Here is a 27,617-nt window from a genome sequence, read left to right on the forward strand (position 1 = left end):
GGGGTGCCGGGGCGTGGCCTTTGCTCTGAGGCAGGCCTAGCGCGTGACCCAGGAGGGAGGTCCCGACACCCCCGACCTTCCTGGATGAGCAGCGGCCAGATAGGGAAGGCGCAGGGAGGACAGGGAGCAGGTGGCTGTGAGGAGACAGTCCGGGCCTGTCCCCAAGCGGCCCCTCCAGAGTAGGAGGCAGACCTTCCCTGTCGGCCCAGGAGCCCCTTTCTCAGGGCAGGGGGTTCTGGTGATGTTGAAGAGTTCCCCTCACTGCTGCCGGCTGTGTGCTGTGATTGGCTGTGTGCCGGGATCCGCTGTGTGCCGGGATCCGCTGTGTGCCGGGATCCGCTGTGTGCCGGGATCCGCTGGGTGCCGGGATCCGCTGTGTGCAGAGGTGGGCTGCCCACCTTTTTACCTGAGCTCCTTCATCTGATCTTCCCTGCCGCCCTGGGAAGGGGTACTGCTGCCTCCCATGCCACAGGTGACAACACGGAGGGTCCATGAGCCCTGTATTCAGGGCTGGCTGACTCCAAAGTGCGCTCTGAGCTGTGCACTGCTGAGAAGCCCAGGGCAGGCTCTGCCACCCCATCACATCATCTGTCTGCCAGGACACAGAGGGGGAAACCGCCTTGAGGGGACAGGTGGCCCTGGGGAGGACAGGCCAGAGGTAAGAGCACCGTCTGTGGGGGTTTTTCTCCCTCTCTGTGGCCTCTCCCTGCTCTGCTATTCCTTCTTGGGGAGGCCCCTCCTCCCTTTCACGCCAGCTGCTGAGCCTGGGGCCAAGCTCTCTGGTGACTCACTCTGGAGACAGCCCAAGCTCTTCGGGGTGCCAGGCAAAGGGAGGACTCGGGTGGAACATTCCATCTCCCGTGGTGCCAGCCACCTGCACTGTGTTGAGTCCCTGGTCCCAGGCCACCCCCGTGTGATTCCAGGAGGGAGGCTGGCACCCCCTCTCCTGGCGTGGGCACACAGCTCTGAAGCCTACACCAGGGGTGCTGCTGTGTGTTCCCGGCAGGATAAAGATAAAGACTGTGGTTAGGGGAGGTAGAAAGAAGAAAAAGAAGGGAAAATAAAATAGTTTGGGTGCTCAGTAAGAAAGCAGAGGTGTCGAGAGACAAACAGGAGGGAGAAAGGAGAAGGAGGAAGGCAAACAAATGGGAAAATGAAAAAGAAAGAGAGAGGCGCCATGAGGGAGAGCTGGGGGACAGCCACGCATGTTGAGCCAGCTCTGGGCCTTGCCCCCAGCCCTGGCAGTGACATGCTTTTTACAGATGGGGAAGTCGAGGTCCAAGAATGTTAAATAACATCCAAGGTCGCTTGGTGAAATTAGTGGCAAAGCTGGAACCAGAACCTGGGTGTATCCAGCTCCAAATCGGGGTTCTTTCCTCACACATACCTTGACCTCCCACCCTGGAGCCCCCCATGGACCTCTGGCTCTGGACAGGTGACCTCTACTGCCTCCCAGAGCCAGAGCACAGCCATTATCCTCCTGGCCCTCAGCACGGAGAGGTTGCCCTGACTCTGTGGGTCTCCAAACACAGGCTGTATTCACGACTCTCACAGACCACAGCTGCGGATGCTGAACCTCACAAGCAGAGGTAAAAGCTGGAGGCTGCGGAAGTAACCTCACTGGCTGCTTTGCAGTTTCAGACACACTGAACCAGCCCTCAAACCTCAGCTTCATTCCTGGCTCTTAAAAACAAATTGTATGTTCAGATATTTGTCAACCTTTTTTTTTTTTTTTTTTTTTTTTAAAGTTTCTTTGGACCAGGAAGGCAGGTGACTGGTAAATGCTGAGTGGCAAAGTTAAAGACACTTCATTTAAAAGACACTATTGACTAGGTGCAGTGGCTCACACCTGTAACTCAGCACGTTGGGAGGTCAAAGTGAGAGGATTGCTTGAGGCCAGGAGTTAGAGACCAGTCTGGGAAACATAGTGAGACGCAATCTCTAACATAAAATTTGAAAATTAGCCAGGCAGCTGGGCGTGGTGTCTCATGCCTGTAATCCCAGAACTTTGGGACACCGAGGCGGGTGGATCACCTGAGGTCAGGAGTTTGAGAGCAGCCTGACCAACATGGTGAAACGCTGTCTCTACTAAAAATACAAAAGTTAGCTGGGCATGGTGGTGGGCACCTTTAATCCCAACTACTCAAGAGGCTGAGGCAGGAGAATCACTTGAACCCAGGAGGCAGAGGTTGCAGTGAGCTTAGATTGTGTCATTGCACTCCAGCCTGTGCGACAAGAGTGAAACTTACCATTTAAAAAAAAAAATTAGGCACGGTGGTGTATGCCAGTGGTCCCAACTATTTAGGATTGCAGTTTGGGAGAATAAAAAGGTTCTGGAGATGGATGGTGGTGATGGTAGTACATATATTATGAATGTACTTAATACCACTGAACTATACACTCAATACCACTGAACTGTACACTCAATGCCACTGAACTGTACACACAATACCACTGAACTACACACTCAATACCACTGAACTGTCCACTCAATACCACTGAACTATACATTCAATACCACTGAACTGTACACTCAATACCACTGAACTATACATTCAATACCACTGAACTGTACACTCAGTACCACTGAACTATACATTCAATACCACTGAACTGTACACTCAATACCACCGAACTATACATTCAATACCACTGAACTGTACACTCAATACCACCGAACTATATATTCAATACCCCTGAACTGTACACTCAATACCACCGAACTACACACTCAATACCACTGAAGTGTACACTCAATACCACTGAACTGTACACTCAATACCACCGAACTACACACTCAATACCACTGAAGTGTACACTCAATACCACCGAACTACACACTCAATATCACTGAAGTGTACACTCAATACCACCGAACTACACACTCAATATCACTGAAATGTACACTCAATACCACCGAACTACACACTCAATACCACCGAGCTACACACTCAATACCACTGAACTGTATACTCAATGCCACTGAACCATACCCTCAATACCACTGAGCTACACACTCAATACCACTGAACTGTACACTCAATACCACTGAACCATACACTCAATACTACTGCACTTTGCCCTCATTACCACTGAACTCTATACTCAATACCACTGAACTATACATTTAATACCATTGAATTGTATACTTAATACCACTAAACTGTACACTTAAAAGTGGGTAAGATGGCACATTTTACATGTACTTTTACCACAGTAAAAAAAAAACTGGGAAAAAAGAAAAAGAAACTTCTGTATCATGGAGTCAACAGCAGCTCCACATTTGGGTGTATGTGTTTAAGCCAAATATTGAAGCTGGATCAATAAACATGACACATGGTGGCTCACACCTGTAATCTCAGCACTTTGGGAGCCCGTGGTGGGTGGATTGCTTGAGCCCAGGAATTTAAGACCAGCCTGGGCAACATGGAGAAACCCTGTCTCTACACAAAAGACAATAAAACAATTAGCTGGGCATGGTGGTGTGCACCTGTAGTCCAGGCTACTCGGGAGGCTGGGGCAGGAAGATGGCTTGAGCCTGGAAGGTCAAGGCTGCAGTGAGCTGTGACTGTGCCACTGTACTTCATCTGGGTAACAGAACGAGACCCTGCCTCAAAAAATATATATGCAAATACAAATTTTAGGCTGGGTGTGGTGGCCTTACAGGTTTACAGGTGTGATTACACACCTGTAATCCCAACACTTTGGGAGGCTGAGGCGGGCAGATCACCTGAGGTCAGGAATTCGAGACCAGCCTGGTCAACATGGTGAAACCCCATCTCTACACAAAAATTGGCCGGACGTGTTGCTGGGAGCCTGTAATCCCAGCTACTCAGGAGGCTGAGGCAAGAGAATCACTTGAACCCAGGAGGCAGAGGTTGCAGTGAGCCGAGATCGCACCATTGCACTCCAGCCCGGGTGACAGAGCGAGACTCCGTCTCAAAAATAAATAAATAATAAAAAGAGAAATTTTTAAAATGTGGTAGATACAGTTGCTGGCCTGCCCAGCTATCACCCACGACCCCTATTTTCCTGAATTTTCTTCCAGCTGGGGTGGCCTGTGGCGGTCTGTAACCCGGGTCCTGGAGGGTGGGGCTTCGGGAAAGTACTGCTTGGAAAGGGCAGCAATCCTGGTGCGTTCTTGTCATGGAAGAAGCTGAGTATCCAGTTCTGCTTCTGTTTTGAGCAGGGGTGGTGCTGGGGGCATCTCAGGCCGGATCGGGGGCAGGAGATCCAGTCTGAGAGGCTGAGGTGGGAGGCTGTACTGCAGCAGGTGATCCTAACCACAGAACGAGAGCCCGAGCCAGCCCTGTCTGGGGACCACCAAAACTCTCCTCCAGCCTAATGGGGACCTCACAGTGGTTCTCCTTCTAGCTTCTAGTTATTTCTACAACATAAGGATCAACTACTGAATCAATCTGCTTTGATGCAACTTCATTCCTCTGGACCAGGACTGTGGGGAGGGGGCACATCCCCCAAGCGTTACCAAAGATAACTAGGTTCACACATCGTGACACGTCCGAGCATGCAGAGACGGGACCCCAGGTGCAGGGCTGCGGGGGATGCAGGACCCCCTCCGCAAGACCCCCACATTGTAGGTCTCCCTGCCTCCATCTGTGGGAAACTCTAAGCAGATCGTCCCACTGGGGACAACTGAAATGACAACATGGTCCTTTGCATGTTGATTGGAAACCAACTTCCTCATCACTTTCACCTGCTGGGCCTGCTCTGCCCACTGAAGATTGACAATGAAGTGAGTCCCTCTGTTTAGGACAATCCCTGGAGCATCTGAGGACACCCGCCATAGCTCACCCCATCTACAAGTGGGCCCTTTGTTCTTGAGAGCAATCCTTGCTTCTTTCCCTCCTTCCACACAAGGCTCCTGATTTAAGCCCATGAATGTAATTTTGGCCGACGCTGTGCAACTCGTGCCGCACATGGGCTGTGACATCAGACCCTCGCCAAACCTTACAGGCCAGCCTTGGGGCAGTGCTGTACCATGGAAGATGCTCAGGTAGAGGTCACCAAGCTGGGCTTTGGAGAGTAGGAAGTCCGGTGCTCCAGTGCCTCACTCCAGAGGCTTAGTTAGCCATCATTGGGCACAGTTTCTTTCTGGAACATCAGCACCCTGCCACCCTCTTTGAATGGTGTTTCTGTTTGCCACATCCTTCCTAAAATGACAGAGGCACCCAGAACCTGAGCAGCATTGCACGCTGGCTGGCCAGCAGAGTGCAGCACGACAGCTTCCCTCCTTGCTCTGGGACAGGGGTTGGCAAACTGGTGGACCAGCCTGTCACCTGTGTTTGTGCAGCCCTCGAGCTAAGAATCGTTTTTCCAGTTTTATTTAATTCATTTAATCTTTTTTGGAAAAACGAACTTGCTCTGTTGCCCAGGCTGGAATGCGGTGGCATGATGACAGCTCACTGCAGTCTTGAATTTGTGGGCTCAAGTAGTCTGTCTGTCTCAGCCTCCCAAGTCGCTGGAACTTTATGTGTGTGCCGCCACCCCCGGCTAATTTTAAGATTTTTTTGTAGACACAGAGTCTTAGCTGGGTGTGGTGACACGTGCCTGTAATCCCAGCTACTCCGGAGGCTGAGGCAGGAGAATGGCCTGAGCCTGGGAGTTGGAGGTTGAAGTGAGATGAAATTGCACCACTGCACTCCAGCCTGGGTGGCAGAGTGAGACCCTGTCTCAAAAAAAAAAAAAAAAAAACCAAAAGAAAAAAGAAAAGAAAAGAAAAGGAAAAAGAAATAGCACAGATGACGAAATCATGAGATGAAAAGCCAACGACTAATGTGTGGGAAATACCTGCCAAAGACGTAGAGAGACAGAGAGGGAACACCTGGGGCCAGAGAACACTCCCTGATAGAAATCACAGGGCCTCACTGCCTCATCTCCACAACTCCTTGAAGGCCTGTGGGCTTCACAGTGGAACCGCGGGGCAGAAAGTGAATTCCAGGTCATGCTGTAGTTCTTTTTCCCTTTAAAACTAAGTTTACACCCTTTTGTGAAGTGTGTCAGAGCTCCTCCCATTACAGGAAGTTGATCAGGAGAAGCCAGGGAGAGAACAGAACCAGGCTGGACAGTGTGTTCCAGGCCAGTCCTGGCAAGAGGCTTTGATGGGGTCTAGACAGTGGACGTGCATCTGAAGATGTGTGTGCAGGTGCGTGCACACACATACGCACACATGCACACACACACGCACACATGTGCACACGTACACACACGGACACCGCCGGGCCCACTCTACCCGTTAGGGAGACTGCTTGCGGTCTGATGCCCGCTCACGTTTCCAGCGAGCTGCTGGGGAAAAGCCGGACTCTGCATGAGTGGATGCCCCGCCCCATGCGAGGCAGGCCTCCTGCTGCTCTGGAAATCAAATACTCCAAGGGATAGGTGCAGAGTAAGGCCCAGCACCCCTACAGAGGACGGGGTGGCCACGAGGACTTGGAGAGCTGCATAGTGGTGCTGCATGACCCTGGCTCATGTCCCCAGATGAGGATGTCCAGTCAGGGCCCACTTCAAACAGAGGCTCAGAGTGTGACCCGTAGCTCCTGGGGGAGAGGGGTTGGACTGTGGGGTGCAGTGCACCCAGGAGCACTTTTGCTTTGCTCTTTCCGGCCTGGACGTGCCCAGTTTCCCTGCTTTACAGCTTTCCCTGCGGCTGCTCCCAGAGGAATGGCCGGGCTGCTCTGCGGCCTCACTGTGGGCCCAGGCCAGAGGCTTTGGACATCTCCCCACTCAGGCCCGAGGCCTGAGATTCCCACGGAAACAAGTCTCCCAGATGACGCCTCCCCATGTGGCACAGGGGGTCAAACTTGAGACGCCCGGGACCTGGGACAGAGCTCTGGGGCGGTGGTTCGGGGGCCTCACTCCCTCAGCCACTTCCCTGATTGCAGCTTTGTTTTCATCAACTGCTGCAGGTCTGTTGATACCAGGAGCATTTCTCAGCCCATGTTGGTGTCCTGAGTGATCCTATTTTTTTTGTGTGTGTGATGGAAACTTGCTTCATCTCTAGGCTGGAGTACAGTGGTGCAATATCAGCTCATTGCAACTTCCACCATGCCAGCTGGGTTCAAGCAATCCTCCTGCCTCAGCTTCCCAACTAGCTGGGATTACAGGCACACACCATAACGCATGGGTAATTTTTGTATTTTCAGTAGAGACGAGGTTTCCCCGCCTTGGCCAGGCAGGTCTCGAACTCCTGACCTCAAGTGATCTACTCGCCTCGGCCTTTCAAAGTGCTGGGATTACAGGCGTGAGCCACCGTGTCTTGCTGTGAGTGATTCTTAAAGAGGATGAACAAAGGAACAAGTTAAGCCTGTCCTGGGAGCTGGCTGCTCTCGGGGCAGGCAAGCCACTGTCAGGGTGATGGGGGGGCAGGTCCTTTCTGCCATGGAGGACGCCGTGCAGTGGAACTGGACTTGGCTCGCCACCTGCCTCGTGAAATCCAAGCCCTGCCCTTCGCAACATGGAGAAAACAATCTGTGGATCTTAATGCCCCAGCTCCAGGATCTCCTCCTCATTGGTGCAGGTAAGGGGATGCCTGATGAGGCAGTGCTCCTGCCCCCACACTCATCAGCTCCCTTGGGGGGAGCCATGTCAAACCAGACAGTTCTAGGCAGCTCCTGCAGGCCACACTGAACTGAGGGGAGCCAGACCCCGCCCCTGCACCTGCCTTAGTGTCTCCCACCCCTCCCAGGGCTGTGGCTGCAGCTGCCTCTACCTGGCTGCAGTGTCAGGGAGAGAAGGAGCCTCTGCATCTGGGGGGCTCATCAGTGAGGGACCAGGGAGGGGCAGGTGCAGGAACAGGAGGGGAGGTCCCAGGTTCTCCTGGCCAGCCCCTCCCTCAGGGGTAAGGGCAACAGTGAGGCACACACACTGCGGCGCCCAGCTTCTCCCACTCCTTTCCGAGCATCCACAGTAAATGGGGATAAAGGAAATGCTGAGTCTCCTCTCAGAGCCAGATTGAAATGTTAAGTGAGCCAAGGTAGGAAAATAACACAGGGGGATGGGGCCACAACAAGAACCACTTCCCAATGATGACCGCATTTCAAAGCCTGACTCAGCATGGCAGGGGGCGCAGAGGAGGCCCAGCTCCCCATGGATGGGTGGCTCTGCCTCTGGCTCCAGCTCCAAGCTGCTGCCTTGGCTTCCTGGGCAGAGGTGGGGGGTTGTAACTCCTTAAATCCCAGGATGGGAGAAGGAAGGAGATGCCAGTGTCCTGGTGTTTCCCAGATGGGCAATTTCAGAGAGATCGTTACTTTACTTTTCTGGTAAGTTTTCTTCTTCTCCTGTCAGGATAAAAGGTTTGCAGGGAGGAATCTGAGACCATCTTTCAAGTCTCAACTTCAGTATGATTGCCTCAGTAAATAGTTTTCTGATACCCCTGGCTAGGAGAAGTCTCATATACGTCCTATGAAGTAAAGGTAGAATTCTAAGTGCCCCAACTGACTGGATGGACCCTTTCTCTTCACTAAGTGGCTCCAGAGACACTTGAAAAACTAGCTCAGGTCATGTTAGAAATAGAGGATCAGAAATGCCTCATTATACTCTCCTCCCTTTGGAATTCAAGCACGACTAGCCAGCATTTTCATGAAAACAGAGAATTCAAGCCTCAGGAAACAGATTCTTTGTAGAAGTAAGATACCAAATTCCAACCTGACTCAAGAATAGCATCACATGACAGCGAGCAGGCCTTGAAATGAATCAAAGGCTTTTACCCTAAAATATATTTCTTTGACATATTTTCAAATTGCCCTGCACAGCTATCTTTTGTGAGAGAAATTTACATTTTGCAGAGAGTCTCCTTCCCTTTCCAGGTCTTTTGTTATACTGAGGGGATTAGCTGAGAGTCTAGCATCTTTTAAAGGTCTTAACAGAAAATATTTGCCATCTGTTTTCTCTAAGGGTGGCCACATAAGCGACTTCTTCAGGGGCCGGGCACGGTGGTTCACGCCTGTCGCCCCAGCACTTTGGGAGCTCGAGGCAGGCAGATCACGAGGTCAGGAGATCCAGACCATCCTGGCTAACATGGTGAAACCCCGTCTCTACTAAAAATACACAAAATTAGTCGGGTGTGGTGGCGGGCGCCTGTAGTCCCAGCTATTTGGGAGGCTGAGGCAGGAGAATGACATGAACACAGGAGGCGGAGTTTTCAGTGAGCCAAGATCTCACCACTGCACTCCAGCCTGGGCGACAGAGCGAGACTCCGTCTCAAAAGAAAAAAAAAACAAAAAGAGACTTCTTCAGTAGTTTGAATCTTGTTCTCCAAAACCCATTATCTTAACTCAGACACTTTGTTATGCTGATTTCAGGTCTTTAGATAAAAAACTTAAGTCTTTCAATCAATTGTCAACCAGAAAATCTTTGAATCCACCTGTAAACTGTGATCCCCTCCCCACATTGCCTCACTTACAGCAGTTTTGTGTTTATGGACCGAGTCAACATATATCTCACATGTATCGATTGATGTTATTAAATTTATGCTGCCATCAAACCACTTGGGCACATGTTCTCAAGATCTCTGGGGCTGCGTCACAGGGCACGGGCTTCCCATTTGACTCAGAATAAATCTCTCTAAATATTTTACAATGTTGGCTTTTTGCCAATAGTTCCAATAGACCCTACTCTGTGGTCTTTGTTCCATTCATCAGCATGGTATTCATAAAGTATTAGTTATTAAAATAACTGCATGTTGGCAATTTCTTATGAAGTTATATGTGGACTAACTCTGGGATCCAGTGTAAATGTTTCAAAGTATTTATGCAGTTATTTCAAAATTTATGTTCCACAGATACTCCTATCAGATTCCGGATGACAGCTAATTATTTGTTTTATAATTTTTGCATTTTTTCATAAATGCTCACACCCTATCTTTTCTAGGCCTTTATTGTAGAAAATTATGTGAAACTACTCAGGGCTACATTTGAAAGTCATGACTGCGGTGGCTGCCGGAATTGAAGTGCCTCTCCCCTGCAGTCACCGGACACTCAGATTCCTCCAGTGACACCTTAATTTTGTTTCCCTCTTGGCTTTGGTCCTTAAATTGTGCTATTCAGGGAGACTCTGACTTTCATCTCCCTCAGTTCTTGCCAGAGCCACAAGGACCTGACAGTTGTCAATGTGGTGGGAAGGACTGCAGCAAACAAGCACTCTCTGTCCTCCTGAGGGAGCCATACTCCAGGCAGACATCGCAGTCCTGGCTCAGGGTGTGTCCTTCCAAGTATCCCTGCCCCTCCTGCAGGTGTGATGCTGATCCACGCATCTTCCTCCCATTCCTAGGTAGAGTGTCTCCTTGTTTTTCCCCAGATCTTCTTCCAGCAGCCACTATGTCTTACACTGCTGTCTTCAGCTTCCTCTTTTCTGCCCTTCCCAGCAGGATGAGGCTGTTTTTCCTGAGGATAAAGAGAGGAGGTGGGACATGAGTCTGTCATTCCTGAGAGAATGGACAGAGCTTTGGAGCTTTTCTTTCTTCTAACACAGTTTCTATGAGTTGCTCCAGTGCCAGTGACACAGAGATGTTAGTGGCTTTGCCCCTGCATGTTAATTCTTTGGTAATGTAGTGGTGGCAGGGGAGGTGTGTCTGGATGCATTTCGGCCACAGCTCCTGTTCCGCTTGCCCAGGCAGAACCATCTCAGGAGGGAGAGCGTGGAGATTTTTGTGATGTGTCCTCAATCCCAGGAGAAAGGTTTCAATAGCAGTAGGAGTCCCTCAGTCGTATGTCCTCTGATCATTTAAACAACAGCTTCTTTATTATACTCAATTGTAAACAATTGAGTATATATGTCTAATTTAGTCTTGCATTAGCTTATCTGAATTTGCTGGACACTGCCCCAGATAAGGTCATATTCTCTTCCTGTTTATCCCTGAAAGTCACTGACTTTCTCAAGATGTAAAGGCTCTTTTTTGTCCTATAACATCAATAAACTCGTGTATTAAAGAAAATGTGCTGATTTGCAGCTCAGTAAGATTAGTTGTTGTAAAAATCATATAATTTTTATGGGATGCCTACATCTCCAGGCCAAGTAGAAGCTATATTTTTCATACTCAGAAACTGGAAATAACACAAATATTAAGGAGATTTATAAAGAAATAGTAAGGAGGCACTCATTAACTGGAATACTGTTCCTCATGAGAATCAACACATTCTTTGTTCACAACCAAATTACTGACTCATAGGTAATTATGCTGACCGAGAAGCCACACAAATGAAATGGAAACTATAAGATTTCACTTCAACAAAATCTTGAAAAATAGATCTGAGGTAACAAAGATGAGAGATTGACTCAGTATGGAGAGAGGAAAATGACTGGGACACAGGAATCACAGGAAGACAGGGAAGCTTTTAAGCGTAATTCATCGTTATCTGGATTGTTATATTGGATGCACAGGTGAGCACATGTGAAATTACATGTGTTTTCCTCTAGAGACATGGTCTTGCTTTGTCATCCAGGCTAGAGCTCAGTGGTGAGATCATAACTCTCTGCAGCCTCAGACCCTGGGTCTCCAGTAATCCTCCTCCCTCCAGCACGTGTAGCTGGGACTACGTGTACGCAGCATCATGCTCAGCTTCAGTGTGCATTACACTGCGCACTTGAATTATGCAATATTTAATACATAGCAATAATGCTTCAAAAAGAGTGTTGCAAATAAGTGGATAGATAATTTGCTCTATAAAGGTTAATGGAAAGATGGACACTAATGTGAGAAATGTTTTCTGCTTTTGTTGTCTGTTCTTTTAATGTGAAATAGAGGAAACCTTCTATAGAATAGAGGAAGGCTTCAGCATCCTTCCGGTTCTGCTTGGCCATGACATCGTATTGGCTTCGCACGTCACTCAGGATCTTGGCGAGATCAGTGCCTGGAGCTGAATCCACCTCCACACTGACCTGGCCTCCCACTAGGCCCCTCAGCACACTGATTCCTCCTCATGGTTCTTCTACAGGTAGGCCAGCTCCTCCTTCAGGCCCTCGATCTGCATCTCCAGGTCAGTCCTGGCCAGGGTCAGCTCCTCCAGCACCCTGCGCAGGCCGTTGATGTCGACCTCCACGCTCATACGCAGAGCCTGCTCCGTCTCAAACTTGGTTCGGAAGTCATCTGCAGCCAGACGGGCATTGTCGATCTGCAGGACAATCCTGGAGTTCTCAATGGTGGCACCAAGAATGTTGTCCCACAGGTCCTGGATGGTGGTGTCGTAGTGGCTGTAGTCACGGGAGGGCCCGGGCCCCTGCTTCTGGTACCAGTCGCGGATTTTCACCTCCAGCTCGCCGTTGGCCGCCTCCAGGGCTTGCACCTTGTCCAGATAGGAGGCCGGGCGGTCGTTGAGGTTCTGCATGGTGAGCTTCTCGTTGCCCGCCAGCAGCCCGTCGGACGTGGCCAGGACGCCGCCGTAGCCGCCGCCATAGCCCCCGGAGGAGGACGAAGACGCGAAGCGGGAAGAGGACACGGACACACCGCGGCCGCCGGAGCCCCCGTGCATGCTGGGCGCGCGAAAGGCGACCCCCGGCCCAAAACGCACCGAGCCGCCGCCCAGGCCTCCGACAGACGACATAGCCGACGACTGGAAATAACTGTAGGAAGTCATGGACGGAGCGACCCTGGTGCCAGAGGCTGCGATTCGCGGAAGGAGCCGCATTCCTCCTTTTTAGAGTTTTTATTATGAAATCTTGAAATTTTAAAACGTTATTTTCTGTGTCTGATCAGAAGTTAATGGATTTTTTCCTTTATTCTCCTTTTTTTTTTTTTTTTTTTTTTTGAGACGGAGTATTGCTCTGTCGCCCAGGCTGGAGTGCAGTGGCAAGATCTCAGCTCACTGCAAGCTCTGCCTCTCGGGTTTATGCCATTCTCCTGCCTCAGCTTCCTGAGTAGCTGGGACTACAGGTGCCCAGCTAGTTTTTTCTATGTTTTAGTAGAGACAGAGTTTCACCGTGTTAGCCAGGATGGTCTCGATCTCCTGACCTCGTGATTCTCCCATCTCGGCCTCCCAAAGTACTGGGGTTACAGGCTTGAGCCACTGTGCCCAGCCTTCCTTTATTCTCTTAATTTAGCACTCCTAACTTACTGATTTGAAGATGTTGAATAATCAGTGCATCTCAAAAATCAATTTGAGTTTGTCATGTTGTATGATCCTTTTAAAGTCTTATAGAATTTGACTATTATTTGGGAGTAGTTTATTCATATGTACTAAGAAAATTTGTCTGAAGTTTAATTTTCTTCTTTCGCCATTGTCTATTACTTCTGATAAGGTAATTGTAGCCTCTTAGAAAGAATTTAGAAGGTTGGCACTTCACCCATTTTTGAAAAACGTAGAGAATGCTTGTCATTACTTTTTTAAATGCCGAGAGTCATTTTTTCTAATATATAACTTATCATGAAGAACATTTATGGTGTGCTCAGGAAGCAGGCATATTACGCTGCTCTGGGTTGGGATGTTCTGTAGATGTTTATTAGGTCCGTTTGTTCAACAGTGCTTCAGTCCACGGGATTCCTGAGAATCTTTCTGTGAGTGTTCTATACATTATTGAAGGCGAGGTATTGAAATCTCCTCGTTTTTTCATTGTTTTCTATTCCTCCCTTCATATCTCTTAAAGTTTGGCAAATGTAGTTATAGTTCTATTTTTTCAAATATGTAAAAGAGAAAGAAAACACTAATTGCTTAGTAATTTTAATGAGAAAATCACATAACAAAATATTATATTTTCCAAATGCTGCCATCAACACTAAACTCCTCCAGGGGTCTCACATCTGCCCTGGGCTCTGCTGTCTCCTCAGGCATCCCACCTCAGAGTTTGCTACAGAGGAGGGAACATGATAATAGGGTCCTCCCTCTCCTAACGAAAACTAGGAAAGCCCTGACCTGACAACTCTGGGAGAAGAGCCCCAGTCCAGAATTACCAGTAGTTTTGATTTGATGATCAGCTCTGAACACACATGGCTCACCATAGAGTTAGGGCTGAACTGGGTTTTCTTGTTGCTATTTTAAAAGGCAAATAATGGAGAACTAGAGATATTGAGCATGAGTGGATGTGAGTAAAAAACAGTGATGATGTGTGGCAGTTTCTTCCCAAAATGTCCTTATGTTTGTAGGTGTCTAGTGTGAGGTGCAGGTGGCGGAGTCTAGGGGAGAGGCAAGAGGCAGAAAAGTGCGCAGGAGGCCGGGTGAGGCTGCAGACAATGTCAGTCCGCTATGCCAATCTCACCACAAGTGCTGGAGAAGGGTGGGGGTCTGATGGAGATTCCTAACAACCCTGTGGTTCAAGCTAAGTCCATCAAGGCCATTGGTTCTTCCCAGAGCATGCTGTCCATCAGGAATCCCCCACGTGTCCAGCAGCAGCCACGCATTAGCATCTTCACTGTGCACAGTCATTGTTTGGGAGGAGCTCCAGGATGTGTTTCTTTGTCAAAAACTGGGTTATGATGTCAGAGGGCTATGCCGGGTGCCTGGTCCAGGTGCTCTCTGACGTTGGAGGTAGAGGAGGTGCGTTCTCAGGGTGGAAACACCGTTTTTGGATATGTACATAAGAAACATGATTTTCCTTGGTTCTCTTAGATGACATAGAAAAGCAAGCATGCAGCCTGCAAACAATTGTAATTTCCTACTTTGCCCCAAGTTCATGGTTTCTTGTAAACTTTGGTTTCTGTCCAAGTACAGAGATATTGATTAGAGTTAGTTTGCTTCTTTTCACACACTAACCCTCACCTCCCCCAGATAAAGAGCACATTGTCCTCACTCTGAGTCTGAGGGAGGAGCTGTTCCTGTACAACTAAGTGCCTGCAGAGACCACCGTGTGCAGCTCTGCAGAGTCAGATGAAATAGAAAGAGTCAGGGCTGGTGAGTCAGGAGGCGGGTACTCATCCTGGCTTCACGGCTGCCCCTCTATGGGGCCCTGGGCCAATGCCCCACCCTCTCTGCGCCCCAGTACCCCTTCTATAAAGGGGCAGCAAGAATCTAGCAGCCTGTGCCCTAAGACCAGCACTTCCAGCCAGCTCAGGGGGCCCGGCTCAGCTGCTCCACCCCTGGGCACCCTGTGCAAGGGGCTGAGGCTGTCAGCTGGTTCCATTTCCAGGGAGGCGGAGTCACTCCAGGGGGCTCATCTTTGTCCTGCACAAGCTGCCATGGCTGAGTGCACTCCAGGGCTGGAGGAAGTGGCCTGGAACCTCCTTTCTGGAGCTTAGTCAATGCCTTCAAATAAGGGTCCTACGGACTTTTGCCTTGAAAGGGTGACCAGGGTCCAGGTGCTTCTGGAGCTCCTCCCACCCCTCAGTGTTCACCTTTAGAGGGGAGTTCCTGCTCAAAACAAGTCTTCAGTCAGGAGGAGGAGTTGCCTTCCTGGCCTTTCTGAGCCTTCTGTCTGCTTCTTCTTAGGTCACTAGAAGGCATTCCTCTTGTCAGATTCCACTGGAAAATTAGGGCCCCTTTGCTGGACAAAGGTCCCCATCCACAAGGCCGGGGAGCAGCCCCAACCCCACTGGGCCGCAGTAAAAGTTTCGAGAGATTGTGTGAGCCACAGATGAGCCAAGGGGTGCTCCCAAGGGAAAAGATGCCTTTCAAGGTGGCTCCTACAGTCAGAGGCTGCTGGCCTGGGCCCTCCCAAATTCTTCTCCACACACACAGACAGCCCTTCTCCTTCAGCCATACGCTCCCCATCTTCCCTGGAGCTGCCCATCCATCAGACAGGAATGCCACCTCCAGGCTGGGTGGGAGGAATTAGGCTTTATGAACTCCAGGAGGTGGAAACCAGGCCGGAGCCAGCCTCCAATGCTGAACTGGAGGGAACTGTGAGTGCTGCTCAAAAGTCTGCAGCGCATCAGAAACTTATGTAAAACTCCAACAAACTCCCCATCAATCTAATAACACTCAGCTCTCTGGTGTTTCGGGGTTGGGGCTGGTGGAAGCAGAGCCACACACAATTACTCGTTGTGCGCGTGCGTTACTAGAACACTGACTCTGGGGTTATATTTCCTGGGTTAGAATCTAATCTTGGTCACTTACTGGTGATGCTACCCCAGGTGTCTGTGCCTTCATTTCCCCACCCATAGAAATAGGGACAGGATAGTGGAAGGTATTGAGATTGAGCTGGGACCATCCGCATAGAGCTGCATGAGAGCCAGGAGGGCGGGAGGTGCAGCGCCAGGAGTCAGGCAAGCTGCAGGGCAGTCTGGGCGACGGCGCCAAGGAGAGCGAGGCCCTGTGGAGCTCCAAGGAGAAACTTCGGGCCGCTGTGAAAAAGGCAGAGTGAGCACATCAGGTGGGGTGTCGTGGGGGGACCAGCCCTGAGTCCTCATGGAATCCCATCCCTGAAATCTAACTTCAACCCCAAGGTTCTGGCGAAATTGCCCAGATACGGATCCTCTGTCTCCTAAGCAGAGCCTGGCAACTGGCTCATTTTAGGAAGGTTTCCTCCCTGTTGATTGGGGAAAGGGGCAGAGGGGTAGTAGGCAGGGTTGGGTCCAGACTCAGACCCACCCGCCTCATCACCCTGGAAACCAGGTCCCCTCCTGGAGTCACTGGTCTACCCCTCCCAGCCGAGAGCCTGGGCCCCAGCCCCGGAGGGCTCAGTTCTTGGGAGAGGCTGCACAGGCAGGCAGTGCCTGACCCTCTACTGGAGGAGGCAGCTTTTGTGTAGAGCCACTGACTACTCCCAGGACCCAGGGCTGACCTCTGCCCTCTCCAGCCTGAAGCTTGCCAGTGAGGAAAAGGAGCAGAAGCTGGCACTCCTAGAGGAGGCATGGACAGCCATGGGCAAGGAGGCCAGGGAGCTGCGAACTGGGCTGCAGGAGCTGGAGCGCTCATGGCTGGAGGCTCGGCAGCAGCTGCAGGAGCTCCAGCATCAGGTACTCTCCCTGTGCCACCCCTTGTCCTGGGGCTTGCTGTGTGTCCTAGGGCCAGTAGCTCCCCCTTTCTGGAATCACGTTTCCCCCTATGTAAAACCAGGGCCTTCAACTCTGACTCGCCCTCTCACCTAACCTTCGTGTGAATGGATGGGCTTTGAGCAGTCCTTGAATCCCTGAATCTATGCAAAAGTCTGCGTGCATTTGTGTGCACGCTCAGGCTCACATTTCTCCAAGGAGAGGAGCTGGTGTCCTCGTCCAGTTCCCAAAGGAATCTGCGAACAACAAAAGGTACAGATTTCATGAAGTAGGTCAGAGGTTGGCAAATTGTTTTTTGTAAAGAGCCCAAATGGTAAATATTTCCGTCTTTACCGGCCACACAGTCTCTGTTGCAGCTACTTGGCTCTGCTGGGGTAGTGAGAAAGCAGCCCCAAACAGCGCATGAACAGAGGGGTGTGGGTTCCAGTCACACTTTGCTTAGGGACACTGGAATGTGAATTTTCTGTCATTTTCATGTGTCAAGAAATATTGTTCCTCCTTTAGAAAAGGCCATTCAAGGCTTGGTTAGCTAGGAGGTTTCGTCTAAGAGAATGGGAAGGCGTTTAAGTGGTTTAGGCTGGGAAGTGACAGGGTCACATTATATTTTGAAAAACCACTCTGCCAGTTGTGTCGAGATTAGAGAGGCCATAAAGGGGATATGGGTAAACCACAAGAAGACTAGGTCAGTAGTCCCTCCACCCCACTCCCCAGGTGAAGGTAGCCTAGACTAGGGTGCTGATAGAAGAGACAGAAGAGGACACATTCAAGGAAAATTTGGAAGGTAAAAACCAGTAGGACTTGCTGATGGATGGAATATAGGAGGGGAGAGGTAGATTATCAGGGATGTATCTTTGTTTGCTTATACACGATAGATTCAGTTGCAATGAAATTGTTAATTGAAATTGATTTTAAATAATGGCATGACCTAAAGTTATGGAAACATTTGCCTTAGATAAAACACCAAATTTTCAAAGTTTAGTTGGGTGGACGGCATGGCTTTATTTACTATTTCCTGGTATTTCCAATTCTTGTTTTAAAAAAAGGTTTTTCTTTTTCTCAAAGGCTTATTTCAGTGGAAGCCCATCTGCAGAATCTGTTATAAATTTAAATTGGAAAATAACTACAAGTGCCATTGACACGTTGGTTATTCTTTTTGCGAGTGACCTAAGGCGACCTGTCGGGGGAGCTGGGGGCTGCCTTCTGAAGCCTGGGCGTCTGCACCGCGTGCCCGGGCCTGGAAGTCAGACTCCGGGGCGGGGCGGCAGCGCGAGGCCTGCAGTGCTAAGCGCGGGGTCCCTTGGGGCCCCGAGGGGGTGTGTCTCCTGCCTCTTTAACCTGGCAGGGGCGGTTCAAGTGGCCGGGAAAATCAGCGATTTGCAGAGTGGAGGGCTGGTGCTTTGAAAGAGAGGCGGAGAGGAGAGAGGGATTTCCCCATCCCCGCTGCACTGGGTCCATCCCCTCCGTTACTCCTTTTCTCGGCCCGCGAGGCCCCTAAGCTGCTGGAACCGTTATGCAGTAGAAGCGGCCCGGTCCCTTTAAGACCCCGCCGCGCCTGCGCCTTGGGTTCTGACGCGATTCTGAGGAGCCAGTCGTGGGCGGGCGCGGGCGCGGGCGCGGGGCTGGCTGGCGGTTGAGACCGCGGCGGTACTGGGAGGGGTAGGTGAGGGTCGCGAGGCTGCCTGAGCTTCTGAGTGAGCATGGCGCTTTTCGAACGCGGGACTGGCGACCTGCTGCTCTAGGAGTGGGGCCGAGGCGGGGCGGCGCGGCTACCGGCTGCTCTCTGGATGGGAAGTTACCGCGAAGTCCACCCAGCCTTTCCGAGGTGAGGACGCCCCGGCTGGGCGGGCGGTGAATCCGGGACTCGCGGGCGCACAGCTGGGTTGAGGCTTGGCGGTGGCAAGTTTTGTTGCGCGAGGGGTGGTGGGTGTGGGGGGTGCACGGCCGGGGCCTGAGTTCCCTGAGCTCGATTCTTCCCCTGCTGCTGCCGCCCGCAGCCCACGTCTGGTGCGCGCTGGGGAAGAAAGTCGCTGGCGGGTGTTGTGTGGCATGGCAGGCACTGGAGGGACGGAGCAGCTTCGGGGGCACGTCCTCCTATATCCTGTAGAGGACACTGACCCCGGACCCCACCTTCGAGGCCAGAATGGGTTCCCTCTGCTTGCAAAGTTGGAGTCTTTATTGGCCTCCGGGATTCTGCTCCTGGCGGTGCCTCCAGGCTGGCGATGGGCAAGCCAGGTGTGCCAGGTCCAGGATGCACATGAGGAGCGTTTGTGGCCATCACCGAATCACCTCATGACTAGCGGGGCAAGCCTCCAATTAACCGCAGAATTTCCAGTAGGATGGACTGTGGGGTTGGTGTTTGCACTGCAAAGAGTTGCTGTGATTTCCCTGTGTCTGTCTGTCTGTCTGTCTGTCTGTCTCTTTCTGGCTTCTTAGATCATCTCATTTGGCTTCCTTTCACTGAAGAGTTAACCAGGACGTTTGACATGGTTTCCTCGCTTTCCTCCTGTCTTTTGCTGCTAGAGCTGCTTTGGAAAAGAAGTCTTTTCTCAAGTGGTATCTTTTCTTTGGGTTACAGTGTTGTTCATCCTTTCTTTTTGTTTTTCAATTTTATTAGTAAAACTTCACCGGTGAACCGGAAGCTATTTTTCTCTATGCTGAAATGCTAGCTTTAAGATTTCTGAGAACTTTGTGTCAAAGAAATCTTTGAAAAGGTACTGAAGTATACAGAAGAAGTTGACTATTTTAAAAGTGCAGGTGGTCCGGGCGCAGAAGAGCACACCTGTAATCCCAGCACTTTGGGACGCCAGGGTGGGTAGATCACTTGAGTCCAGGATTTGCAGACCAGCCTGGGCAATGTGGCAAAACCCTGTCTCTACTAAAAATACCAAAGTTAGCTGTGTGTGGTGGTGTGTGCCTGTAGTCCCAGCTACCCGGTAGGCTGAGGTGGGAGGATCACCAGAGCCCGGGAGGCTGAGATTGCAGTGAGCCATGATCATGGCATTGCATTACGACCTGGAATGCAGAGTGAGACCCTGTCTCAAAAACAAAAACAAAAAGAAACCAAAAATCCAAAAGGGAATGAATTTTTACCAAGTGAGCCACCACAGATGAAGAAATAGAGCATGACTAGACTGGGGTCTATTTGTAGGAGTGGCATTGTTGATTTCAGATGTATATAAATGATAAAACTTGAGTGTTACATATTGTTGAACATTTTCCCATAATGGTTGAACCATTTAACAGGGATATTCTTGTTACCCCACGTCCTTGCTGATGCCTGGCAGTTACAAATGATTTTGCCATTCTTGTAGGGATGCAGTAACATATCAGTGTGGTTTCATTGAGACTGAGTATCTTCTATTGGCATTTATATGTCCTGTTTTGTGAAGGGCCTGTTAAATCTTTTTATTCGGTTTTCACTGATATGCTTATTTTTCTGTTGATTTGTAATACTTTATTCTGGATATACATCCTTTCTAGGATATATATGTATTGCGTTTCCCTTTTTTCAATCTGTAGCTTGCCTTTTTACTTTTTTAGTGGTGTTTTTTCATGAATGGAGATTCTCTTTTTTTGTTTGTTTTTGAGACAGACTCTCACTCTGTTGCCCAGGCTGGAGTACAGTGGCACAATCACAGCTCACTGCAACCTTGACCTCCCAAGGCTTAGGTGATGTTCCTGCCTCAGCCCGGAAGTAGCTGAGACCTCCAGGGGAGCACCAGCACACTCAGCTCTTTTCTATATTTTTAGTAGAGATGGGGTTTTGCCACGTTGCATAGGCTGGTCTGGAATTCGTAGGCTCAAGCGATACACCTGCCTCGGCCTCCCAAAGTGTTGGGATTATAGGCATGAGCCACTGCACCCGGCCTGAGATTCTTAATTTTAATGAAATTATACTTTATCAATCTTTTCCTTGATGGTTACTACTTTTTGTGTCCTGTTTAAGAAATCAATGCCTAACCTAAGAGTATGAACACATTTTTGTGTGTTAACCTTATAACAATTTTATTTTAGTTTTTGCATTTTTTTTTTTTTTTCAGACAGGGCCTCACTCTATTGCCCAGGCTAGAGTGTGGTGGCAGCATGTCAGCTCACTGCAACCTCCACTTCCTGGCTCAAGCGATCCTCCCACCTCAGCCTCCTGAGTAGCTGCGACTGTAGGCGTGTGCCACCATGCCTGGCTAATTTTCGTACTTTTTGTAGAGATGGGGTTCAACATGTTTCCCAGGTTCGTTTGAAATCTTGGGCTCAAGTAGTCTGCCCACTTCAGCCTCCCAGAATGCTGGGGTTACAGGTGTGAGCCACCCCACTTGGCTATGATCACTGTTTACTACATGGATGTGTCTGCTTGATCCAGCAGCATTTATTGAAAAGACCATCCTTTTCCTTCTGCACCGTGTGGCACTTTTTTTCATAAATCGAATGACTGTATTGTCATCTGATTTCTGAAATTAGTGTGGGTCTGTTTCTGTTTCTGGATCAATCTGGGTAACAGTGAGATCCCATCTCTACAAAAAATAAAAAGAGTAAATAAATGAATAACATTTAAAAAATAAGTGCGTAGAGCTGATGAAGTCATAGGTGATAATATAAAAATGATTGTCTGTTTCTTGGCTACATACGGGTTTTGGTCCTTCAGATGTGTTGGGCGTTCGGGCAAAATGTATTAAGTGAATTATAGGGTGTTCAGAATGATTGCTAGATGTTCATTGTGAGTTGAATGAGATATAATTTGAGACTCACGGAGCTACAGTTTTCACTCTTTTATTTATTTATATGTCTTTTAAAAATTTTTGCATCTTCCTGTCAAGGCAGTAACTCTTTCATACTGAATTGTTCTTAGGTGTACTTAGTTCCCAGAACGCTGTATGGATTGCACCGAAATAAGTGTTCAGCCATTGAAAGGGGTCACGTGATGTGCTGTAAATAATAGTATTCTACATAATAGTTTGAGGACACATCGAATATATGTATTTTTTTTTTCGTGAGACAGTGTATCGCTCTGTCACCCGGGCTGGAGTGCAGTGTTATGATCCTGGCTGTCTACAGCCTTGACCTCTCAGGCTGAAGCAGTCCTCCCACCTCAGCCTCCTTAGTGGCTGGGTCTACAGGAATGCACCACTATGCCCGGCTAATTTTCTATTTCTTTGTAGACAGGGTTTTCCTGTAACGCCCCGACTGGTTACCAATTCCTGGGCTCAAATGGTCCTCCCACCTTGGCATCCCGAAGTGTTGGGATTACAGGCATCAGCCATCACACGTGGCCTTTTTTGTTGTAATAATTTTTATATTTTTCTAATTTAAAAGATTTACTAAAATGTCTTACAGCTGTTATTTATGAATATTCATTGTTGTTATTATGATGATTGTGTTTAATGTTATTTTCAATATTAGCTCCTGGAAATTAGAGATTTTCTCTCTTTTATTCACCACTGTATTCTCAATACTTGACCTTGCCTGGCATGAAAGAGATATTGAATCAATATTTGTTAAATGAATGAATGAATGAACATACTAATACCATATTCAGCAATCTCCAAGTATCACAGTTTTCACCATCTAACAAATAAAATAGCTTGTATAGAGCAGAGTCACAGTCAACCTGCCATAAGAGGAAATGTCAGTGAAAAATAAACCTTTGTATGTGTAGCTGCTAAGATTTTGGGGCTTTTGTTACTGTAGCGTAACATGGCGAAAGCTCAGCGAGATAGCATATAGAATATATGTGTACAGATAGACCAGATAGAGCAGTAGATGAGATTCCAAAGATAGTTCAGTAAGCATTAACTAACTACACCCACACTCTCTTAATTCCCTAACAGAAATAATCGAATTCTCATTCACTAAGATGTGCCTGAAATATTACTTACTTTGTGAAAACTTCCCTGGCTACTCAAGTATTTAGTCAGGACTCTATTTTTTTTCCCCCAGGCTGGAATGCAGTGGTGCCATCATAGCTCACTAACCTCTAACTGAAGGCTGAAGGAATCCTCCTGCCTCAGCCTCCCGAGTAGCTGAGACTCCAAGTGTGCACCACCATGCTGGTCTAATTTTTCAGTTTTCATTTCCAGAGACGGGGTCTTACTATGTTGCCCAGTCTGGTCAGGACTGTTGATTACATATGACAGAAACCCAACCAACTCTAGTTCCCCACCACCTTTCAAGCTGCTCTTTCCTGGGTCTTCCCAGTCTCCGTAAATGGCAGCTCCATCCTTCAAGTTGCCGAAGCCCCAAATCTCAATGTTAACCTTGATTTCTCTCTTTTATCTCACAGGCAATCTGAAGGCAAATCCTGTTTCGACCCAGGCGAAGGTTCCTGGTGAACCAGGCTCTCACCAGCCGATTGTCCCTTCCTGTCTTCCTGAGGGTGTCTGGAGCTTCAGTGTTGTGTGCTCTTGGCCTCCACGCTGGGGTGCCACCGACTCCCACTGTCCAGGGCTTCCGGTGGACTCTCCGAGGCACTGATGCAGAAACTTCCCCATTCGGTGCACCAAGAGCAGCCTCACACGGTGTGGGCCGACATGAAGAGCTGCCGGATCCAACAGGTAAAAATCCCGAGGCATTGCCCGCTCGATAGGGTCAGAGAGTCCTCTTTCTATTGTGACTCAGATGTGAAGGGAAGATGCCAAGGTCCCTAAAGATCGCAGGGCCTTGCCTGGCATGAAACAGATATGAAATAAGTATTTGTTAAATGAATGAACAAATATTCCCAGCGTGTGCTGCCCACGACCTGCAGTGCCGTGGTCAGGTGGAAGTGATTTTACTTCAGGAGAGGACAGTGTTCTCTCCAGGACTTTTCCTCAGTAGTTAGATCTGCATCCCCCTCCTCACTCTTCCCCTCTCACCCCCCATTGTCTGCCCCCTTTTCTCTCTGTTTCCACCCTGCTGTCCCCTTTCACCTGCTTTCTCCTCTTCAGCTTTCTTGGCTCATCCCCTCCCTGTCCCCCTGCATCCCCCAGGCTCAGGCCCCTACTCTCTCCTGGATGGGGAGATGTGTCTGGTTTTAGGCGGTGCCCTCTAGATGTGTCCAGGATGGGGAAACATGGCTCAGTTGACAGTATAATGGGTTAAAAGAGTGGCCACTTTTGAAGGCCTGTCCCATCTCCCATTCCAGAATCCTGTAGGACTTAGAATTTATGGGCCACAGTGGAATTCTTGGTTCCCCAGGACCTTGTGGTGGATGCCTTTTTTCCCTGAGCTTTCATGGGGTGAGTATTAGGTAGCAGGCCGTGCTCTGGGCTAGAGGCCCCATAATGAATAAATCTCAGGCCACTACCCAACGGAACCCACTACTGCAGGCATTGAGAAGGGGAGAAAGAAAGGGGCATGATTTGTTTGTGTCCTTCTCACGTGGCCGCCCACCAGGTCCTGGGGGAGTGGGAGCAAGTGCAAGGAGAGAAGTCCAGTGAGAAAGGCAAATGGATGACATCAGACCCAGGGACTGAGGCCCCCACATACAGCCAGGTAGATTCTGGAGTCTCTGGCAACAGTGGGCGAGAGACAGAATGTGTTTCAGAGGAGGAGGAAGGGGTTGTATCCCATGGAAACAGTATATGATTTTACAGTAGTGCGTCTTTCTCTAATCACTAGTTAGCGTGTTCCTGTTAATGGAAAATATTGGTGGTGTAAGTTCCCCCGATGTTCTCCTCTTCATGTATATTTGTTCCCTCCCTCCCTCCCTTTCTTCCTCCCTCCCTCCCTCCCTCCCTTCCTCCCTTCCTTCCTTCCCTTCCTCCCTTCCTTCCTTCCCTCCCTACGTCCCTCCAACTCTGTCTCTCTTTATTCTTTCCCTCCCACCCTCCCTCCCTCCATCCCTTCCTTCCTCCCTCCCTCCCTTTCCTTTCTTCCTTTTTTCTTTTATTTTTCTTTCTCTCTCATGCTCTCTCTTTTTTTTTCCTTTTTGTTCTCCCTACTGTTTTGAGTCGATCACACTGAATTGAAACGCACATTATTTACCAGAATCTCTGGAGCTGCTTCTGTGTTGCAGGCAGGGAGCTCATCCAGTGGCCCTTAGCTCCTCGCAGCGCCTCCTTTGATTTGTGGGTTCCACTGGGGCAGCTGCTGAGTCTCAGTGTTTTCTAGTCTTCACCAAGGTCTGCCCACCCAGATGGTTTGTACCTGTCCTTACCACAAACCTGCACTGTCTAGATTGCTGATGCTGCTTCTCCCTAACTGACCTGCTGTTTTCCGGGGCACCCCAGGATTCGAGGTAAATGGCACAGGCCTGGAAATCTCCAACTGCTCTGACTCCAGGTTGGTGCACTTCAATGCCAAGTACTAACCACACAGGTACTAACTAACAGGATGCCACCAAAACCGTGATATGGGGCTGCTGCAACCTAATTTAAAAAAATTAATAGACATTATTATTATTATTATTTTTTTGAGACAGAGTTTCGCTCTGTTGCCCAGGCTGGAGTGCAGTGGCCGGATCTCGGCTCACTGCAAGCTCCGCGTCACGGGTTTAGGCCATTCTCCTGTCTCAGCATCCCGAGTAGCTGGGACTACAGGCGTCCGCCACCTCGCCTGGCTGGTTTTTTTGTATTTTTTAGTAGAGACGGCATTTCACCGTGTTAGCCAGGATGGTCTCGATCTCCTGACCTCGTGATCCGCCCACCTGGGCCTCCCAAAGTGCTGGGATTACAGGCTTGAGCCACCGCACCCAGCCAATAGACATCATTTTTTAGAATAGTTGTAGGTTCCCAGAAAAATGGAGTGGATAGTACAGAGAGTTCTCCTAGGCTCCCCTGTCCTCCAGCACACAATTTCCCCTATAAGTATGTTGTATTAATGTGGTCCATTCTTTCCAATTGATGAACCACTATTGATACATCATTATCAACTAAAGGCTATAGTTTACACAAGAGTTCATTCTTTGAGTTTCACAGATTATGGGTTTTGGCAATTACATAGTGTCCTAAATCCCCAATACAGCGTCATGCAAAATAGTTTCACTGCTGAAAATTCCCTGTGCTTCACCATTTTGTGCGTCCTCCTCTCTTCCAGTCCTGACAACCACTCATCATTTTACTACTTCTCTCTTTTTGACTTTCCAAGAATGTCCTAGAGTTGGAATCGTACAGTATGTAGGTTTCCAGACTAACTTCTTTCTAGCATTATGTATTTTAAGTTCCTGCATGTCTTTTTATGACTTGATAGCTTGCTTTTTAGAATCACTGAATCAGATTTCGTTGTGGGGCTACAACACAGTTTGCTTATCCATTCACTTGGTGAAAGACGTCTTGCGTACTTCCAACTTTTGGCAATTATGAATAAAATTGCTGTAACTACTTATGTGCAGGATTCTGAGTGAACTTAAGTTTTCCAGAGTGACTGTACCCTTTTGATTTCTACTAGCTATAGAGAGTTCTGGTTGCTCCTCATCTTTGAGAGCATTTGGTGTGTTCACCGTTTTGCATTTTAGCCATTCTAATAGGTTTCCACTGATATCTCATTATTGTTTTAGTGTGCAATTCCCTAACGCCAAATGATTTTGAGCATCTTTTTCATATACTTATTTGCCATCTGTATATCTTATTAATGAGGTGTACAGATCTTTCACCTACTTTTTTTCTTTTTTTCTTTTTTTTTTCTTTTTTTTTCTTCCTTTGTGTTGTTTAGTTCTCAGAATTCTTCATATATTTTGGACAGCAGTTTTTCCATCAGATTATTTTGTAAATATTTTCTGCCAGTCTGTGACTTGCTTTTTCCATTCTCTTAACAGTGTCTTTCACAGAGCAGAAGTTTTTAATTTGCACGAGGCTCCACTTAATTTTTTTTCATTAGTAGATTGTGCTTTTGGTTTTGTATCTAAGAAGCCATCATCGAACCCAAGATCCCCGAGACTTTCTCCGATGTTATCTCCTAGGATTCTTATGGTTTTGCACCTTACATTTACTTGTGATGAGATTTATTTTATAAAGTGTATAACATGCACACCGGGATTTATTTATATATTTTTTGCATGTGGTTATCCAGCTGTTGTAGCACCACTAGTTGGAAAGGGTAACTTCCCTGCTTTAAGTTGTCTCTAAACCTTCATGGAAGATCAATGGACTGTAGGTAGGCCTGTTTCTGGGCTCTGTATTCTTTTCCATGGATCTATTTGTGTGTGTGTTTTCCCTTTTCACCAGCTCACACTATTTAGGTTACTGTAGCTTAATGTAAGTCCTGAAGTTGGTAGTGCCAAACCTCAGGGGGGTTTTCAGAACTTCATCTTGAGAACCTGGTTGAGATCATTGTAGTAAAACTTGGAAATATGTGAGATTCCCCCTTAGTCTGGTTCTCAAGGAGTTTTTAATGCACTAACCAGGCCACCCTCAGCTTCTAGTGATCTGTCAATACCATTTAAGTTCTTCTCCCACTTGCTGTCCCCAGTAACTTCTCTTCCTGTGAGCTCTGACTCCTTGTGTGTTTGCCTGTCTTTCTCATTTTTAGGGTGGCAGTTTTCCCTGTGACTTCAATTCTCTGGTCCACCCTAGAAGGGTTGACTTTTAGTTCCTTCAACCTTTCGCTAGCTGTGAGTATGAGTGATGACTGCCTAGCTCTTTCCATGTTGGACTAGAAACCCAAAAGTTCGTTTAAAGAATGACTTGTTATAAAAGTCACCCGTTGTCAACATACGTCTCAATGATTTCAGCTGATTTATGGAATTGTGCAGCCATCGGCAGAATTTCTACTTCAGCACATTTTGTCGCTTCCCCAAATTCCCTTGAACCTCTTTGTAGTCATTTGCTAATCCCTG

At 48.6% G+C, this 27,617-nt stretch overlaps 1 long non-coding RNA gene and 1 pseudogene across 7 annotated transcripts in view; one reads left to right on the top strand and one right to left on the bottom strand.

Annotated features, from left to right (window-relative positions):
* Nucleotides 1-9,877: 9,877 nt before the first annotated feature.
* LOC135967168 (keratin, type I cytoskeletal 19 pseudogene) lies at nucleotides 9,878-13,372 on the bottom strand (annotated as a pseudogene).
* Nucleotides 13,373-18,474: 5,102 nt separating this feature from the next.
* LOC123571933 (uncharacterized) overlaps nucleotides 18,475-27,617 on the top strand; it is a 131,533-nt gene continuing 122,390 nt past the window's right edge. For all 7 annotated transcript variants that reach the window (XR_010581130.2, XR_010581129.2, XR_010581128.2 and 4 more), the window contains exons 1-2: nucleotides 18,475-18,695; nucleotides 23,148-23,418. This is a non-coding gene — a long non-coding RNA (uncharacterized lncRNA). The remainder of the gene's footprint in view (nucleotides 18,696-23,147; nucleotides 23,419-27,617) is intronic.

The sequence above is a fragment of the Macaca fascicularis genome, chromosome 1 (genome assembly GCF_037993035.2).
Source record: "Macaca fascicularis isolate 582-1 chromosome 1, T2T-MFA8v1.1".
Taxonomy (NCBI): Eukaryota; Metazoa; Chordata; class Mammalia; order Primates; family Cercopithecidae; genus Macaca; species Macaca fascicularis.